General features: G+C 47.8%; 1 protein-coding gene across 1 annotated transcript in view; it reads right to left on the bottom strand.

The window, feature by feature from the left end:
• Positions 1 to 20,205, bottom strand: part of TGFA (transforming growth factor, alpha) — a 94,014-nt gene that overhangs the window by 61,587 nt on the left and 12,222 nt on the right. The gene's annotated exons all lie outside the window — the stretch shown is intronic.

Consider the following 20,205-nt stretch of genomic DNA (forward strand, 5'->3'; position numbering starts at 1 on the left):
CAGTTTGGTGGTTTTTAAAGTACACTCACATTGTTTTGTATGTCATGATGCTTTTCACTTGTTATTTATGTCGTCTCTCCCTTTTGGGTAGCAGGAGGTTTGCACGGCTCATGCAAAGCCCGCTGTGCAGGTGGAAGGCTACTTTCTCCTTTCACTCAGGGTGTAGACACAGAAGTTTTTGCCTCTTAGGAGGGACACTCATTTAGAGATGGGCACAGCTCCTCACAGGCACTGGGGACTCGGGCAAAGGGAGACCCAGCCAGGGGACAGGCATCTGGCTCCTGCTGGAGGGGTTTCCCCTCCAGCCAGCAGCTGGATGGGCATGCAGGGACCACCTGAGTGCAGGGAAATCTACTTAGGTATTTCATCCTCCCTGGGAAACCAGCCACCCCAACCAGAGGTGGACCCCCAGGGCCTTACACACCTCCATGCCAGGAATCCCAAGGTATGTGGCTTAGTCGTGGCGGGGGAGAGGCACAACTCCTTCCAGCTCCCACTGAACATGTCACAGAGGTGCCAGCCAGCGAGCTGCCCTGAGCCGCAGAAGTACCACACCCTGCCCTGATATCTCAGGAGCACACTCCTAAGGCTAATCATTCCGGTGTCCAGGGTGCGAGGTGGTGTGTGGCAGAACCCATGCAGGGCAGGCACGGAGGAGCGGTAGGCTGGACCATGGGAGTCAAGCCTTCAAAGCCTCCAATGCATCGTGATGTTGGACTTTGCTTACAAGATAGATGAAATAAATTCATAGATGAAACTATCAAAAATTTCAAGATTGCAACAGCACAGCATTCAGATCCCAACTTGGGGCCCATGCGAGCGTGAGACTGTGTGTGACTACAGAAGTTGCATGCCTTCAGAGACATCCTCACCAGCAGATGACCTGACGTGCTCTGGTGTTACACTACCGGAGGTTTCTGGAAATGGAGCAGCAAAATCCCAACGAAGAAGGAACCACTTATGAATTATGTAACCAACATGAAGTAAGTTAGAATAACTTCCTAAAACTGAAATACCCAAAGGATGCCACAGTAGCTATGAGATAAGGCAGCACCCTGCATGGGACATCCCAGAAGACAGAAGAATCAAGTCAGCATGGGAAAGCAGCAAACATCTGTACTGTTTACCCCCCATCCGAGAGAACTAGTGTGAAGCTTTTCACTCAGGGCGTAGACAGCAAGGTCTTGACTCTCTGGAGAGACACACAATTGGAGTAGATATAGCCATCGTGCTTGGACTTCCCTTTAGGCTTTTGAAACGAGAAATAGCACAGAAATATCAGACTGCTTTTCCTGTAAGTCTGGCATGGATTTTCCAAAAGCTCTTACAAAGTCCTGAATCAGGTATTTGGCTAGGGTAGGTGGGTGAGGAGAGAAGGTAGATTCACATGTCTTCTTGATGCAATTCTTTTTCACTCTTCAGCAGATGCTCACCTTGAAAGTGTGGCTTTTAGCACCCCTGGACATATCTAACAGGCTGGGTCCCTGATCTACACAAGCATGAAAGTGAGGCCCTCGTGCCAAAGCCAGGAAAGTCTTAAAGCTCCACATTGTCAACCAGGGACCCATCATGACCTGACTTTGCTGGCACCATCACAAACCACTCTGGACCAGAGGCAGCCGGTGACCTGTAATAACATAAAGAATGACCCGGGATGCTTTGCATACCTCTTGAGAGGAAGCACCACTGGCCTGTCACACACTGTCCCTTAACGAATGAATTATCTGCCACCTCCCTCCCCTGCCACTTCCCTCCCCTGTTCTGTCAGTCAGAGGAAGCACAGTTTAAAATAATCACTGGGCTCCATATCAACCTCTGCTTAAGCAAAACCAAGACAAGAAACGAATACTGTGCAGTTGCAGCCAGGAGGAGAGACGATATCTATTTGCCAGGCATGAGGAGGGGCTCTCCCCCAGCCTTGCAGGCAAGTTACTTCACCCCCCTATCTGTTCCTCACCTGTGAGCCAGCAGCTGCCAAACTCACAAAGGTGTTTGTGGAACTAATTAGTGTTTGCAAAATCATGTTCCACAGATGAAAGACACTGGGTTTTTATTCATAATTTGAACTATACCAGAAGAATACTTCTTTTCTATACCTCCCATTCCCATGGAAAACAACTCTTTAATGCCCCAGGCTTCCCCCTGCCATCCTGATTCAGGCACCACCTCAGCAGAGGCTCTGTGTGGAGAGCCCGGGGCCTTCCTGTCCCTTTGCTCTGTGGTGAACTCCCTCCCGGGACCTCCCAGGGGCCCAGCACAGGACAGGGCCAGCCTCTGTTACTTCTCAGTCAGGTGGAGACCATCTGCTGGCCACACACATGGACATGTGTCAACTCATCTAGTCCTCACAGGAACCCACATATAGTCACCTCCCGGCACCCTGCATGTGGAGACCCCTGGCGTTACAGAGGAGGAGACTGAGGCTGAGAGAGATGAAGAAAAATGCCCAAGCTCTTGAACCAAATCCAAGCCAAAGTCTGCTCGACCCCTTACACAAGACACACTTTAATCAGCCTACCTCCCAATAGCCTCTGGGCTGAGGCTGTCACCACACATGGGCAGGGTTGTGCTCACCAGTTTCAACCCTCAGTGAACCCAAGCAACATATTCAGCAGGCCCAGCAGGCGAGGATTGGTCCTGAGCTTCCAGAGGCCACATTCCTTGCTTCTTGGCCTCCTTGCCTCCAGTCCCTCCCCATCCCCCCACTCTGAGCAAGATCTGCTGGGGGCAAGGGTGTGAATGTGCAAACCCCCAGACCAGCAGGCTGCAGGAGCCCAGGTGGCCACACTGCTGGCCACATGCTGTGCCTGGCTGTTCGGGGCCTTCCAGAAGCACGTGGCCTCAGAGACCTGGAGACTCATTAAAAACTAAAGAAATCCTTCCTGGGGAACCTGAGTGGGGACAGCGCAGCTGCAGGGACAGCCACACACACAGTAGTTCCGCGGAAGCGCGGAAACAACACCCAGTTCAAACAGAGGTGGGTCCAGGCTAAAAGCTGGACAGGGGCGGGGAGGTGGGTTCACAGCCAGCTGTCCCTTTGAGGCTGCTCCTGCCGGTCTCCCACTCCTGTTTAAATAGCTCCAAAAAGGGGAATCCCTGGATTGTGGAGCTCAAAAAGAATAAAGAAAAGGAAAGGGGGTGGTGGAGGGGAAAACCACACACAACATATAAAAACTTTATGAAAGGCTGATCCCCGACCCGATGTAGACTGGCTGCCCTCAGGAAGGACAGGGCCGTTGGAATGCAAATAAAATTGTCCAACAGAAAGACTGAAGAGGTGCTAGCCTACTGATCTTGGGGGTTCAGGAAATAAGGCCAGAGTGTGACCCAGCTCCTGATGTGCCAGCCAGCGGGGAATGACAGGCACCCGCTCCCCCAGGTCCAGAGCAGGGCACCCCTCCCTCCCCCAGCCTCTCCACTCCCATCCAAGACTGGCATCCAGGCTGTGTCTCCGCATGGGCCTCTCCTCTCGTCCCTTCCTCCGCTGTGGACACTCAGTGTCCAGCCACAGGAGCAGCATCCCATAGCTAGGAGTTCTGCATCCCAACCATTTTGGAATCCTGTAAACTGGGTTTCTTGAGTGAAGCAGGTGGTTGTGAGATTTGAGAGCCAAGGAGAAGTGGGGAAGATGGAGAAAGGTTGCATTTGGACCTTTTAGATGAAGGAGGCCATGGATTTAAGTAGATGGTGAGGAAAGGCATATGGGAATAGCACTAATGCAGAGCAGGAGGGCTAGGAGGTAGGAGAAAGGGAGGAAAGAGGGAGTGCAGGGATGTTCTGGGGGCAGCCAGGTTCCTCCCTTCCTCTCCTACTATGCTTGGGGGACAGAGCCAGGTGCTCAGGAAGGGGTAGGTGGTACCCTGAGGTCTGCAGGACACCTGCTAGCAGTCATGTGGGCACAGAACTATGCATAACTGGGTCATTATGAATTGTATACCAATATTTCATCTGCAAACATGACAGCAAAACCAAAAAATGAGCAAAAATGGCAATACTGCATTGCTTTATCAGGCAGTGTTAAAGGCAAAGTTTTGATGGCCAGGTGACGATGCTGGCTTCAGGGCAAGGGTGCAGAGAGAAGGGGGTAGGTCAGAGCCAAAGCCTGCCCCCGCTCTCCTTGTAGGTGAACCCCAAAAGCTCCGCTGAAGGCATCCACGTAGTGGCCCCTAGGACCCCACCCTGCAAGAGGCCATGACTGCTCTCAAGTTAGTGATGACACATTTGCCCCTGCGACAAAGGCACTGGAACCACTCTCTTCAGAGGATGTCAAGCAAAGCTGTGCAGGAATTTGTGGAGGAACTGGCCCAACGGGATTAGGGAAACTGGGGAAGGCACGGAGAGTTTAGAAATATGTGGCACGGGAATGAATCACCTTGCGTAGACGAGATCATGGGACAGAAGGTTCTTTCTTTCCCCAACCCAGCATCTAGAACACTGCTTTCAAAACACAGGTTGGACCCTGCTACCCAAGGAGAGTCTAATCGAGGAATTATTTCAAAAGTTAGTATTGTGTTTCAGCCAGCAGGCCCTGATGCGTGAGCAAACCATGCAGAGAGTGGACAAGTTTAGTCACAAACCCTCAAGTGAGGTCCTGACCCTGGTGCCCGGACACACCATGCATGGGACGAGTGAATCAGAAAGGTGTTTCAATGCCAGTGGCAGGTGGTGCCAGAAGCCCCCATGACATGACTGGTGTCGGGCTCCTCTTCACGTTGGTCAGCAGTAGATCTTCATCATGACTGATGGTAATATCAGTAGGAATAGTAGCAACATTTGCTTGGACACTTAACCACGTGTCCTGCATCGTATCACTCAATACTCAAAACAAGTCCTAAGAAATAGGCATTACTTCATTCCCATTTTAGAGGGAAGGAGATTAAGGCTTTCAAGGTCACCCCGCTTGTAAGTGGTAGACATGTTACCGGGAGCGGCTACCTCACACTGCTCTGCTTACCCTGTGAAGTACACAAGAGGAACATAGCCCTACCAGAAAGTACCTTCTCTTCCTCTTCTCTCCTGGAGATAGGCCAGGTCTGTGCTGTGATACAGGAACACAGGCTAAAGTGGAGCCCAGAGAAGAGGGTCATCTGCAAAAGGGGTCACCGCCAATAAATAATTCAGCTCAGGTTCCTTATCTTTAATGACAGTGTTGGGCCAGAAGACCTCCCCAGTCTCTCAACTCCAGGTGCCTGTGTAGACACAGGCTGTCCATCAACCTCCACCATTTAGTATCTGTTCAAACACTTTGTAGTAGATCTTCTCCTGGCTTGAACAGGATTAGGCAAAAATGAAAGCTGTGCATTTGCATCTCAGTGAAAATGCTCCATTTATGGTGATTTTGTTTTTTAATTTAGCATGACATTTATTTTATTTTTTTAAAGATTTATTTATTTATGCATACGGAACTGGGGTACAAGCCAGAGGTGCAGGGGCGATGAGAGGCTTCACCAGAGACAGAGAGGGGAGCAGAACAGGCTGACTGACGAAGTACACTGCTGAGGGGAGCAGCGGGTGGGTCAGAAGAGGTCTGCCGCTCCACGCGGGTCACCTCCAGGGTGGGATCGAACTGATGCTGAACAGGTTTTAGCTTCTTAGTACTGTGCTTCAACCTGCTGTACCACCAGGGAGGACCCTAGCATGACATTTACATCAAATATCAGAAGATGGGAGAGATCCTGTCTGTAAACCTAAATGAGCTCCTTTCAGGTCCTGTATTTTCAGTGCAGACTTGATATTGGCTTAGTCATATAGTCCAAGCTCACAGTCTAAGGAATGGACCTGTGTCAGTGAGCTCAGAGCTCGGCTGCCCCTTCCTACTGACCCATGGGATGGCCACAGTGAGTGAAGTCCAACTTGATGAGACTCAGGCAATACCCCATGATTATGATGTCATGGAAAATAAGCCAGTGCTAACAGAAGCATGCAGCTATTTCTCATATCCATCTCAACATATCTGTGGATAGGAAAAACAAAGTATTTGGAATGAACTTTCAGGATCATTTGGATGGGTCGATAGATACCTACATTGCAGCCCTTAACCATTTTCTAATTCTGGCTGAAGGGCTATTAGGCAGAGCAGAAGGAAGTCTTGTAATCAGGCCTAGGTTCAAATCCTGGCTCTGCCACCCTTTACCTGTGAGACGGAGGCTACATTATCCAACTTGGTTGAACCTTGATATCCTTATCTGTAATGATGATAACATCTCCTCGTATAAATGAGATCAAATGAAACGAGATGGGTACTCAAAGTCCTTACACCACTGTGAGCACTCATTAATCACGCAGATGAAGGTCTTCTGTCCCAGATGTCTCCTTGGCTCACTGCATCATATCTTCACAGAAGTCCAGGAAGGAGAGGGGTGGCCAGCAATCCCCACCTCTGCCCTCTTTCCTGGATTCACCAAGAGGGCTTCAACAATGAACATTACTTGAGATTCCAAGTCACTGTGCTGCAGCCACTGATAATCCCTGGTACAGACCTTGGAATATTACACCTTTTGACAGTTTAAAAAAACTGCTGTTGGCTTATGTTAATTTATCAGATGTTTATGAAGCACCAATGTGCCATGGGCAAACACTGAACAAGCCAAACCTGAGACATGTGGCCTGACCTCAAAGTGTGCAGGCCAGACAGGACTGAAACAATAACCACACCATCAGAGAAAGATGGAATCTTCCATCTACACAAAGGCAGATGCATATGGGCTGCTGATGAAGATCTCACATTCCCAACGACTGACTGACGCTTCCCCAGCTTCCACACCCAAAACATCACCTCCAACCCAGACCACTCTCCAAAGGCCTGTCCCTTAAACTACATGTTCAAAAATAAACCCATCTCATTCCCTGACCTGTTCCACTTCCTCCACCTCCTAGGATCTGGGGTGGGGTTAAAGACCCAGGGCCGTCACCAACCCCTCCCTCTCCTTCACCCCATATCCAAGCCAAGGCCTCCTACACATCCAGCCTCCACACTGCCCTCTCATTCATCCCCCCTCATCCTCACTGCCATTGCCCCAATTTAGGCCTCATCATCCCTCCTGGGCTATCACAATAGCTGCCTAACTGGTTTTCCTGCCAACAGTGTTTTTACCTTTGTTCCTGCAGTCTGAGTGAGCTTCAGAAGTCCCTGACGATCACACTCCCTTCCTCTAGACTCCCAGTGGGCAACCCCGCTCACAGAACCCAGTCCGAAGTCCTGGGCAGAGACTTAAGGTGCTGAAGCTGGTACCAAACCTCATCTGCTCCTCCTTCTCTCACCTACTCCAGTAGGGATTCTGATGCCAGCAGCCAGCACTATCCTCCTTTCCCTGCACAGGTCCTGCCCTGAGAATTCACACCACTCAGGACTTGAACCAAATCCTTTCAAGATTATGTGACCTTTGCTTTGTTGCCTGAGTCTTGGTTTCCTTCACTGTCGGAGGAGATAAAGATACCCAACTTCTGTTCAGGGTTACTGTGACGATGACGTGAAGGATGCATGAGAAATGTGCGGCATATTGAGCAGCACGTAATAAACTTGTCCACTGGGACCTTCTGTCACTGAGTTACAGCCAATATAACACTGGGCTTGCAAGTTAGCCTGCCCCAACTCCACCCAGCAGGGTCAAACTCGCCGCTCAAAGACTCGCTCAAATGGCAGAAACAGCCATTTCTTCCTTAGAGTGGTACTAACTTGATTTTGCCTTGTAGTTCAGAAATTTTCACATCTCACCTGCATTTCCTTTGAGTGTGGTCAGGAACTGTGTCTTACTCGTCTGCATCAAGTTGAGCTGAACTTGTCCAGGAGGTCAGGAGCTTGCAAGGCAGATGGAGGGTGTGTGCACTGCATGTGTGGTGTGTACTGAGAGCAGGGGGTGGGGAAGCAGCAGATCTTTGGGAATTCCTTCCTTGTTTCTACCTACGTGCCCACAGCTGCAGCTGAACCTTGGCTCTCATTCTGGTCAGAGGAGATGAGAACACTGAAAAACTGGTGTGTTTTCACTCATTCCATAGTGTGTACTGACCCCCACTGAGGGGCAGAAGGGCATTTTGCAGAGAAAATGGAGGAACAGAAGCCCCTTTTCTCCCAACATCTACAACTTACTCGGTCTACAGTCTATGAGAAGCTTCACTATACATGTCCAGCTGCACCATCAGGTGGGTGGTGAGCTAAAATGTGGCTTCTAGTTCAATGAGCCTGTGTCACACCATAGAGAGAAACCTGTAGAGGAAGTGTCATCTTCTCCCGATCCCCTATCATTTGGTCACCCAACCAGATGACCCCTGAATGTTTATATTCATACCCCTGATTTATGCTGTAGGCTTTTCCTGAAAGCTGGGGACCTTAAGGAGGAGACAGAAAAACAACAGGGGGTCTAGAGCTCACTGAACAGCCTGGTTGGCTGGCTGGCCAGCCCAGGGGGGTTGTTTACTGAGTACTCATGTCTGGGAGAGCTTCTCTTGGAGGCAGGATGTGCCACAGGCATTTCTAGTCCAGAACCAAACACTCATCTGTGTTCTCAGGTATCCCCCACATTCCCTAGTCAGACCAAATTCAAGCAAAATGTCTGCCTGACTCAAGTCTACACACATGAACTTGATTCTCCCTCCTGGAAAACCCACCTGACCCAATCTTCGGGCCTCCTTGGCCTCACATCCTCTGACATTCTCCTGGCCATTCCAGAGGCAAAGCCCTCTCCTCCCACCTCTGCACATCCATCAGCACTGGTGGCAGGTGTAGAGCCCATCGTGGTCACTCATGGGGCTGATGTCTCCTGTCTCTCCTTCCTTCAGCCCACACCTCATTCCCTGCCTCCTCTGATTTAGGAGAATTGATTACTATCTTTCTTTCCCTACTTCAAAGGGCAAATGAAAATCTTGGCAAAGGGCTTTGAGCTCTGAGAGTCAAGTTCTAATAAAAACACCCAGGACTGACCTCACGGGAACAGGCATCAGAGAAACAACACACTGTAAAAGGAGGTGATGGCTTCCAGAAAAGTGTGCAAAAAAAAAAAAAAAAAAACCATTAAATAAAAAAAGCTGCTGAGACCCTTGCAGGAGGAGGTGGGTGATGGCTGTTGAGACACCATTGTTTCCAAGAAGTGGCAAATGTGATGCAACACCTCACATTGCTACCCAGACATCTTCCTCTTCATGCTCCGACACCCCAACCCACTTCAAAACCTTAGAACAATGCTGCCCCCTCATCTGGGGTCTGGGAGGAGCTCCAACCAGGAAGCAAATACACACTGGGTTAAAATATCTTTATCAAACAGTTAGCCAGGATGCGCCGAGCAACTCTTGGCAAGACCTGTGTTCACACCCATCTGCATGAATCTACGAATTCACACTGCTTTTAGGCTAGGAGGAAGCAGTCACCTCTGGCAGAAGTAAAGCCTTATCAAGACCTGGACCGGGTCTGGGTACTGAGTCAAGCTTCCTCTTCCACAGGGCCTGCTCAGTGCTGGCTGGCTGACCGCCCCATCCAGGGACTGCAGGGCAGCAGGACAGTGTCACCAAGCCTCCGGGGCTGGCTGGAGTTCCCCAGTCGCTGAATCATCAACAGGCTCTACCAGAGCCGAGCTGAGGTCGCAAGAAGCTGTGCCAAGCTGAGGTGTTCCAAAAACCTGTTCCAGCTGACTGACACTGACTTGAGGCATCAAGGTGTCTGAAAGGGCTGTACTCGACTTTCCCAGAGCCCCAGAGGAAAGAAGGGGAAGGAAATGGACCAGAGACAGGGCTGGGATAAAGTGGCAGTCCATCCATCGGTCCTCTTTGCAGGGCCCAGGCCCCTCAGTGCTGTGAGCCAGGCTGCCAGGAGCCGCACGAACTACATGTAAGCTCAGGATGAGTCTCCTGAGATGCCACAGCCCCTTCTCACACCAGCCAGGATGCACCGAGCAAACTCTTGGCAAGACCTGTGTTCACACCTATCTGCACGAATCTATGAATTTACACTGTTTTTAGGCTGAAAGGAAGCAGTCACCTCTGGCAGAAGTAAAGCCTTATCAAGAACTGGACCAGGTCTGGGCACTGAGTCAAGCTTCCTCTTCCACAGGGCCTGCTAGGTGCTGGCTGGCTGAGCGCCCCATCCAGGGCCTGCAGGGCAGCCATGAAGGCCCGCTGACCCTATCTCGGCTCCCTTGGTCTTGGATTGCCATCCTCTAGGTCCAGGCTCAGCAGCAACTCTGCCCTTAGGGACCTCAGATGTCGGCAGTTCCAGCCAAGACAGACCCACCCTCAGCTCTGTCGGGGTCCATCCATAGGGCTCAGAGCAAGGAAGTAGGCTAGGAGGGGGAGGGGTGAAAAATAAGCACTCCCAGAACTCTGCGCCATTTCCTCCATGTGAATAATTCGGTGATGACAAACTCACATCTTCCTGCCACCGCACATGCTCAGGACACCCCTGGAACCACCCCACAGAAGGCATCTAAGGCTGGGGTTTGGGCCAAGATAAATAAATACCTGTGTCTCATGTGTAGTTTCAGATGGATGCAGCCTGGGGGGCGGAGGTGGGGTGACAGAGAACAGCCCTGCCTCAATGCCAGTCACCTCTGTGCAGCTCTGACCCCATGTGTTCCGTGTTCTTGGGGCTGGCTGAAAAGCACCCTTAGGAGAACTCATCTGACTAGAAAAGGGCCGTTGACTGAGAAGCAAGGTTCAGATGGTGGAAACAAATCAAGGGGCAAATAACCCTACCGGTCCTATAACCCCACATTGCTCCACCCACACCACACTGCAGACGGCTGAAATATCTCTATTCCTTTCCTTGAGCCCTGGAAGTGAGAAGGTAGATAAAGTGGAGAGAGCAGATGAGAAAAAGGCCAGGGTGACAGGGTCGGGTTTCAGCTGTCGAAAAGGGCCTGGGTGGCGAGGTGCTCAGCCTGGTCTCCTTTCCCTGGCAGGCCCTGGCCAGATGAGACAGACCTGAGGTCTGGGGTTCGCACGGCAGCTGTGCCTGCTAGGAGCATCAGGAAACAAGTGGGCGTTCGTTTTGATGGTTACAATGACTGCGGGAGGGGGCACTGGATATTTCATGGGTGAGGTCAGGGATGCTGTATTTCTGTGATACTCAGGGCTTTGCGTATGGTGCACCTTGTTGACAAAGTCTAGACTTGAACAGAGAAAGTCCCTTCAACCACAGTTCACTCTGCCTCCACATGCACATGGGCAGAAGCACTGAAAACTCGGCAAACGCAACAAGCTGGCAGTCACACCATGGACAGGCCATGCACTAAAGCCTTGCAATGGTCTCCGGAGCTTGCAGTGGGACCGTGGTGATGAGCTGCCTCTGCTCACTGGACATTCCTTTCCACTCAGCAGTTTCCTCTACTCTCATGCACATCTGTCTGTTCCTCTGTATTAACCTGAAGCATTTGGGTTGCACAACACGAAGCCTGCCTATAAAGTAACAAGGCCTACAAGCCATAGACAAAACCCACTCCCAGTGTTTTATAGTCATGGGGTTCCCGGAGTCTCCCAGGAGCCCTAAGAGGGAAGGAACTAACAGGAGTGGTGATGCAACCGCTGTCTCTCAGTCCACTGTCCAACTGGAGGCTCCTGCTATGCCGCCCTTAGGCCAATGTGTGTTCTGGTCATGTGTAGCAGAGCTGTTCAGTGACTGCCCAAAAGGATTTAAGTCATTTGGGATGACTCCCTGGCTGACTCTGGAGACAAACCAGTAAGGAGCGAGACATGCCTGACCTCACTTCTTAGGGTGGAGAGCATCATGTACCTTTTAGGCACCAACTTAAAGCATTTTAAAGGAAGAGAAAAACAAAAGAAAAAAAAAAAAAGAACCCTGGGGAAAACATGAAGCTCCTCTATGGAAAAATAAGAGTGGACTTCCCTATCAACTCTGCAACTGTCACTTTGCCTATTTGCCTCTAACTTTAGTTGTGTAAAAGAGAAGCAAAAGGGCGGATGGGTAAGGGAGAAGAGGGGGAAACCTGCGAGGATGTCTCAGCTCTGGCAGAACAGGAGCATGAGAGAAAGAAGAGGAGGCGGCAGAGCTGCATGCTTAAGTCCCAGATCAGAGAGCAGTAAGAAACTGTCTTGGATTATTCTATTCAGTCTATTTCTGAAACCTTGCCTAGAAAAATCAGATTCATCTTTACCTAGGAGCCATATGGGAACAAAAACTAGCTGATAAAGTGGTACAGATATTCTGGAATACAGTTTAGCGATGTCTTGTAAACCTAAACATAGTCCATATGATTCAGCTATCAAACTCCTTGGTATTTACCCAAATGATCAAAACCTTATGTCTGCAAAAGAAACTGCAAGTATTTCCAAGTATTTGCTATAGCTTTATTCAAAATGACCCAAACTTACAGGTAACCAAGACATCCTTTAGTGGGTGAATAGATAAACTGGTATTTCCAGATGAAGGAATATTATACAGCAATAAAAAATGAGCTACCAAGCCACAACAGGACATGGAGGAATCTTAAATGCATATCACCAAATGACAGAGATCAAGCAGAAAAATTACACTGTGTGGTTCCAACTATATGACATTTTGGAAAAGGCAAAACTATGAAGAGAAAAGATCAGGGACTGCCATGGGTTTGGGAAAAGGAGAGGAGGGATGAATAGGTAAAGCACAGGGGTTTTTTAGGGTAGAAAAACTATCCTGTATGATTGTACAATGGGGGGATTCATTAACTCCATACATTTGTTAAGACTCACATGTTGTACAATACAGAGAGTAAACCCTAATATAAACTAAGGACTTTAGTTTGTATTGCACTTCAGTTAAATAACATTAATTTCAGTTAAAAGCAATGTAGCAATATTGGCTAATGCCTTGTGCTTTACCACACTAAAGCAAGATGTTAATAATAGGGAAAAGAATAGGGTAAGGGAGGGAATCTATGGGAAATCTACTTTGCACTCAATTTTTCAACAGATCTTAAAATGCTCTAAAAGCAATCTATTTTAAAAAAGAAACAATAACTGATGATAATTACAACACTATGAAGATGAAATATTTTACTCAACATTCTGAATTGTACAGTTATACTGCTGTCCTCAACTCAAATGAAATGCTCATCTCTTGGGAAAGCCAATGCATAAGCAGCTTGGTTTGGAACTTTCGGAAACGCAGTGAAGACTCTGCTCAGACTTTCACAGAGCCCCATGGCTCTTGGCATCAGACACAGCCCCCTTGACACAGCCAAGAGTTAAGAGAGATGACAAAGAGCTCCTTGGCCGGCCTTTGCCATCACCAGGAATTCTAACCACTGAAAACTTAGAGAGAGAAAGAAGCACAATTAATCCTCATATGTGGTAATGTGTGGTAGGGCTGTGTTTGTTTACAGTGGCTCCCAGGCAGAAGCAATGAACAGCTTTGGTCAGTGTCTGATCTGACTGGGCTGGACTTTATGAACCCTGAGCTTCACAGAAAGCAAGACAGCCACAGTCCCTGTGGAAATGGACCATGAAATAGATATGAGGGTAGGGGAGTGGGAAGGGGAGGGGAGAAAAGGGAGGAACAATGAGTGAGGGTTTTCCAGCAAATCCAATAGAGAGGTTGACAGGGATGGTCAGGAATCTGAGCAGCTCTCAAAATAGTTGAGAAAATCTAGAATCTGGGTTCCAGGGCAACTGGCCTTGCTCCTGTGGTTTCTAACATAAAATAGGGGCCCAGCCTAGATAAGCTGGAACTGGAACAAGCCTATGAATACAGTATTTAATCTCTTGTCATTTTTTCATTAGCTCTATGGCTGATGGGTCAGAATACAAGCATTTCTAGAAATGTGATTGAACCCAAATTCACAGTTAAGTTGAAGAGTGACCCGCCAGTTATGTTGAAGAGTGGGCTGACAAATGGGTATCAAACATTGCTTTTCCCATAACGAAATGAACTCACCCTCCCACTCTCTCTGCCCCTTCTACTTCAGGCAGGAAAGGGAGGGGAGAGAATCGGGGCATTTTCACTGTCCAGCACTACCCTCTGGAAAAACATACCTACAAGGTCAATGAAGCCAGCAGTTCACTCCCCATTCTAAAACTGTTATCTGACATTTCACTGTATGTTTTTTTGGATTATTTTCTGTCCCCTGTGTGTGTGGTGGGGGGCGGTGGGGGTCTGGATTCGCTTTATTCTCAGTGCCTAGAACAGTGTCTGACACACAGACAGCTCTCAATAGATACTTGCTGCATCAGTTCAGTTCCTTTTCAAGCCAAATTTGCCAGATAATTCAAGAGATGCCTGGGGAATGTGAACCAAAGAAGACAATGCTCGAACACCTATGTGACTAGGAACATTTTTTTTTTAAAGATTTATTTATTTATTCATACAGAACTGGGGTACAGGCCAGAGATGTGGAGGGTGAGAGGATTCACCAGAGACAGAGTGGGGAGCAGAACAGGCAGATCGACGAAGTACACTGCTGAGGGGAGCAGCGGGCGGGACAGGAGAGGTCTGCCTCGCCATGTGGATCTCCTCCCGGGCAGGCGGGGATCGAACTCATGCGGAAGTGGCTTTAGCTTGTTAATGCAGTGCTTTAACCCGCTGCGCCACCAGGGAGGGCCATGACTAGGAACATTTTTTATGGACTTTGTTAAACATAGGTTCTTTCTCTGGAATAGGACGAGACGCCATTAATTTTTTTTCCTGTGATGACAGTTCTCCAAGAAATAATGAAAATACTGAGATATTTTCTTCATGGTGTGTGTGTATGCATGTGTGCAGAGTCATCATGGATTTCCTTTCTGCCATCCGTGTATTAATTAGGCTCAACAAATCCTGCTTAGCTGCTGAGATCGATGAGATGGGACACATTCAGGGTGGTGTAGGCATAGACATAAATGTCCTTTCTGAACAAGTGACATCCAACAGACCCAAATAAAATGAGGGAACCAATTCTGGAAGTATCTCAGTGGAGAGCATTCAAAGCTGAAAGAACTCCAAATGCAAAGGTATCAGGTGGTTTGTTCAAGGACGAGCGAGAGGCCAATGTGGCTGGAGGACAGTTGTGGGAAGTATCTCTTAGAGGGAAAGCAGGAGTCTGAATTTGATGCCCAGCCACATGGCCACAGCAGGTTTTGAGGAGAAGATTGACAGCATCAGATGTGTGTGTTAGAAAGATGACTTAGGGTAAGGAGGTTTTGCAGTAGTATAGGAGGTTATGAGAAGTGGTCAGATGTTAGAATCTACTAGAAACAGCTGATAGGACTCACTGAACTTGGGAGGGCTGATTATGGGACGTAGCCTTCAGCTTCTTTTCTTTTCTGGGGACTTGCTCTCTTCACCCTGTCTCTATATTATTCCCATCTTCACTCTTCACCTTCCTAGGCCATGTTTAACCTTCAAGTTCGAACAACCATGTCTTCAAAAGCCATTCCTTAGCACCTTAGATGTGACCCTGTTTCAGTTAAAAAGCTAAAAGACAAATGAATTCACAAGAACATAGGCCTAGAAAAACCCATCGGCAGGCTTAGGCCCACAAGAATCAAATACACACAAGCCAATCTTATCTTGGTCCTGATGTTCTCAAATGTCTCTGAAAGCTTTCATTAGTAGGTTCCTTCAGGTCTGCCCTCTGTCCCCTCCAGGATCCTACAAATTCAAATGAAGCTTCTACACTTGATGGTTCCCAGGCAGACCCTAGAAAATGTCAGTCCAAGGTAATCCCATCCAGTTAAAAGACACAGTTTCAACGTCTAGCTACACCCAGGACTTTCTGGAAATCCCTACAGTATCTAATCCCACTTGCTGCATACACTCCACTACCAGCAGCAGGTTGGCCTAAAACACCCCAGTTTCCAAAGTGAAAGGCCCCACTCTCTGGGTCAGCTTTAGTTCAAGTGCTTACTTCATCTTCTTGCACCGCTGACCCCAAAGTAAAGGGCCCTGAGAGCATTGCAAACAGGCTCCATGCTCAGCTGTGACCAGACCATGTGCCAGCTGCCAATGTACAGACCCAGAGACCTATTCTCAACTCTAAACGTATTGTCACCACAGAAATTTCTGATGCCCCCATGTGGGCACAGCCCAACTCCCTCCTTTCCTTCATCTCCCCCTCAGTGGGAAAAAATGAAACAGAGAAGGTTGCCTCAGATAATGTGGGTAAAGCGATGCAGAGATGGCTGCTGGGATGGGGTGTGTGGGACACATGTCCTCCTGGGAAGGGGTCCTTCCCTTCAAGGGGGGCAGAAGCCAGTGATCCTTCTAAGTAGGAGGCAGCCAGGACGCTCCTTCTAGTCACTGCACAGGGTCCACCCAAGGTCAGTAGACTTGAATGTCAACACAGCTTTGGCATCCAGCATGAGCTGTGGTTTTCTGCTTCTTACTTTGAAGGGAGCCAGATACCCCTGTGTGCGGAACAATGACAGGACATACCAGTTCACTGCCTCACAGGTTCCTCGCCAGCGTGCTGATCCTGCCCAACAGGACTCCACAGGGCTATAGTATGGGATTTATAGTACACTTCTGTAGAAATTGGAGCATGTATTTTTGAAAATAATATAATAGTTTATTTTTACATCATGTTGTGCCTTTTCCCACCTCAGTTGTAATCCCCGTGGGTTTCCCATCACTGACTCACCCATGTGCCATCACTATAGTCCAGAACACCTCCCCTCTACCAGCCCGACCATTCTTGAGCCCATCCCCCACACCACCCCCGTAAAATGTCTCTGGTATATAGTTGTTCATTATTATTATTTCGGCCCCCCCCCGGGCCTTTATACTCCTGTAGAGCATGTGTCTTTAAGACATGCAATGTAAGCAACATAAATGGGTACTTCTTCAACTCATTCCTTAAAAGCATGTACCTTTCTCTCACTCTTAAGAAAAATGTCCCTCCACCTGGAGCGGGAACACACACACTGCCCAGGGACCACTGTCTCCCTGAACTCACAGCAAACACCACTAATGGTCACAGCAATGTCACCCCCTCAACTCAGATGCACCTTCCAAATCCTTCTAAATAGCTGCATCCAAGTGATCACAGCTAGCCTAGATAGAAGATGGAACTATCTCCCACTCCTGCTCAGAAAACATCCTCGGCTTCTATGTTGTGGGAATGAGAGTAAGAAGGGGTAGGAAAAGAAGTGAGACTGAGGCTCAATTATTTGTCACCAATTAAAAACACACCAGTCAAGTATTAAATGTTAGGTATTGTGCAAAGCACAGAAGAAGTTGAGAAACAGGGCATAAGGAAAGGTGGAATGAAAAAGCCATGATATAGGAAATAACAGCTCTAGAAGAAACACACACACACAGACACACACACACACACACACACACACACACACACTATTGTCCATGGTTCCCAAGGTCATCTAGAGAGATACAGTGGTTATGATTATAAAATAAAAGTGGCCTTTTTTATCCTCTCTGTCTAAGAGAGATAGTCCCTAAGGATATCAATAGTGGTTCATACCAACTTATCACCTCCTCAAAGTAAAAGATATTTATATAAACAAAGCCCCAGATTTTCAGAAAATTTCTGCCTGTGAAGCTTCTGAAAATTGCCCATCAGGTCATAAGGAGAGCAGGTGAACACAATCACTGAATCATTTTTGAAAGAAGCTAAAGTGCAGAAATCTAAGAACAGATTTCTTTCATGCTCTCTAGCTATCTCACTGGGAGCTGACACATAATCTTTCACAAAAGTAAAGTTACTGACTTCATCTTCAAGGCCAAGCAGTGAGGCCACTAGCCCACTTTCGCTTGGCTGGCACTGGAGTCAGATGACATCATGGCCCCCAGAGGATCTTTATGGTTAAGGCTGGACCAGCCACTGGGGCTTGATTCTTTCAGACATGAAGACCATGCAGACACTCTCCCCCAAGTCTCTTAGGATAGCCAGTACTTGCCCTGTTATTGAAAATGTTCAGGGGAAGATACACAGAGTATCCTATCTTCTGGTATTTGACCCCCATACCCCTTCACCAACGGGCTCACTTCTCAAAGTTGGGAGCTCAGATAAACCTTCTTCCATCTGCTGGGTGAGCTTGCAGGCTCTGCACTGTGAGCACCTCTCAGAAAGGCCGTCTCCACCCTTGGCCTGTAAACAGTCAACCACTGGAGCAGAACCCTCGCCCTGCTTCAGGGAGTTCCTCTCACACAGGACAGAAAACAGCCAGAAAATGTCACAGGTAAAGCACATCTATGAATGATGAAGCCCGGGTAGTTTCCTTACTGCTGGGAAACAATGAGGTTTATTTCACCAAAGTCTTTTCCTCATTATCCCTCTCCAGCTTTGTGCAACTTTGGTACATAAATTTTGGGTTATGGGGTGTAAGCTGAAAAGATGAAGACAGTTGAACTCAAAGAATTGTTCTGTTCCAAAAGCTAAACCTTACTTTCTCTTGAATGTTCAACTAAAGACCATCAAACAGAGGAAGGAATGTAAGATAGTGACTCAGTAGGTGATTAGGTGACGCAAGTGGAGACCATGAAAGTCTCCGGTATAGTGTGGAGAAGTCCATGGAAAATACAAGCAGATCTGCTATGAGAACCATAGCAGAATTTTTATAAGGAGCTTCCATTGCTGTGTTTAAATCTCAGGAGATAGTTTAGCTTCCCGGATCCCCCAACATCACCTTTTTTCTTGGACACTGTCACCCACTAGTCAACTTTGGGTGGGGGAACACACAGCTGTCAATTTACTTTAAGCCAATCAGACATGAAGGATTTAATTTGTAAATAAATTAATGAAAGATTGTTCTCAAAAAGGATTATCGCATAAAGTCCTTTAAGTAAGATACAGACTTTTAGCCCTCATATTTTTCAGATGCTGCAAAACGAGGTCTACCCACTGGCTGTTTCGTGTGTTAGTAATGCACTGTTTGCCAATGTGTACAATTCCTGTACCTTTACTAAAGTTAAAAAAAAAAAGTCACATTTATTAAACATCTGTGGAATGTCCACATACTAACCTGTGGATCCAGATATTAAATCATGTCCCAGAGGAGCAAACACCATCAAAAATGCTGCCAGTTAAGTGAAGGAAGGCCCCACATACAAGTGGGAGAGAAGTGCTATTTTTGTGCCCATTTGTTATTCTATCCAGTTCTTGGGATCACCTATGTTTTGTGAGTATATGTCATTGCTAAAATTGGGGCAAAGTGTCTAAAAGTAAGCCAGCAATTAGCAACTGTGTTACTGCAAATTCTATCTTTAGCCAGACTGTGAAGAGCTAAAAGTGTTAAAATTAAAGTGTAAAGACTCGGCCATTTTCCCATACTATTTGGGAGGCAGAGTGGATGGGGTGAGAGGATGGTGAAGCCAGCACCCTAGTGAAGGGCCTGAGAGGTGACAGCTTGTAAATGCTAAGAGCCTCAGGCACACCACCCGAGGGAGAAAGGCTCCCTGCATAAACAGAAGAGATCCCCTTTTAAAACAAACACCTTTCAGGCCTGCTCAAAGGAATTTCTTACTGGAAGGCCCCTGGTCATTAGAAGATGTCAATTATGGTATCTCATGGGATTGTCTTCTGAATATCTGACTCCTAACTGAAGGGGAAAAGGAACTCTATTACACTTGTCTCTTCATGATACACTGGGAAGTAGCCCTATTGCTTCTTAGCTAGCGTAGAATTACCTGCATGGCACTGACTGTCAATGAACTAAGTATTTAGGGGTGGAGTTGTCTGAAAGTGTAAGGTCAGCTGCAAATGGCGATCTCCAAATGAAGGACTTTAGGGAGCTCAGCATTCAGTCTTCCATGACTGGCACAATGAAGTAGAATAGAACAACCAGGATGGCAGGCAGTGTCCTGGGTTCAAATCCTCCTTCTGCCACATGTTGGCTGTGGGAGACTGGAAATTGTTGTGCCTGTTTCCTCATCTATAAAATGAGGATGACCACCATACCACATAGGATAAATATCATTTCATACGATGAATCCTTGTGGATTACCATGTGCCAGGCGCTGTTCTCAGTGGTGGCCATCACCTCTGCTGAGGGCCTTGCCCTGTCATGCCAAGAACCCTCTTCTGCAGCCCACAGTGCCCACTGTGATCTCACATAATTGTGGAAAACTGTGTTTGCTTCTGCTACAATCTATAAGGCGTTCAAGGTTGAGGGGCAAAGGCTTGGTTATGACCCTCTTTGCATTAGTATCACAGAACCCGGCAGAGGATCTGATACACAGTTAAAGGCTGAAGTGAACTTTCTAGCTACAAAATAACTTAAGGAAACAAATAGCACCCCTCACTTAAAACTGAGATCTTATTTTTGTTCTTCATCTCTTTGGCTCTGTAATAC

Source organism: Condylura cristata, unplaced genomic scaffold, assembly GCF_000260355.1.
Source record: "Condylura cristata isolate star-nosed mole 26May11 unplaced genomic scaffold, ConCri1.0 scaffold00031, whole genome shotgun sequence".
NCBI lineage: Eukaryota > Metazoa > Chordata > Mammalia > Eulipotyphla > Talpidae > Condylura > Condylura cristata.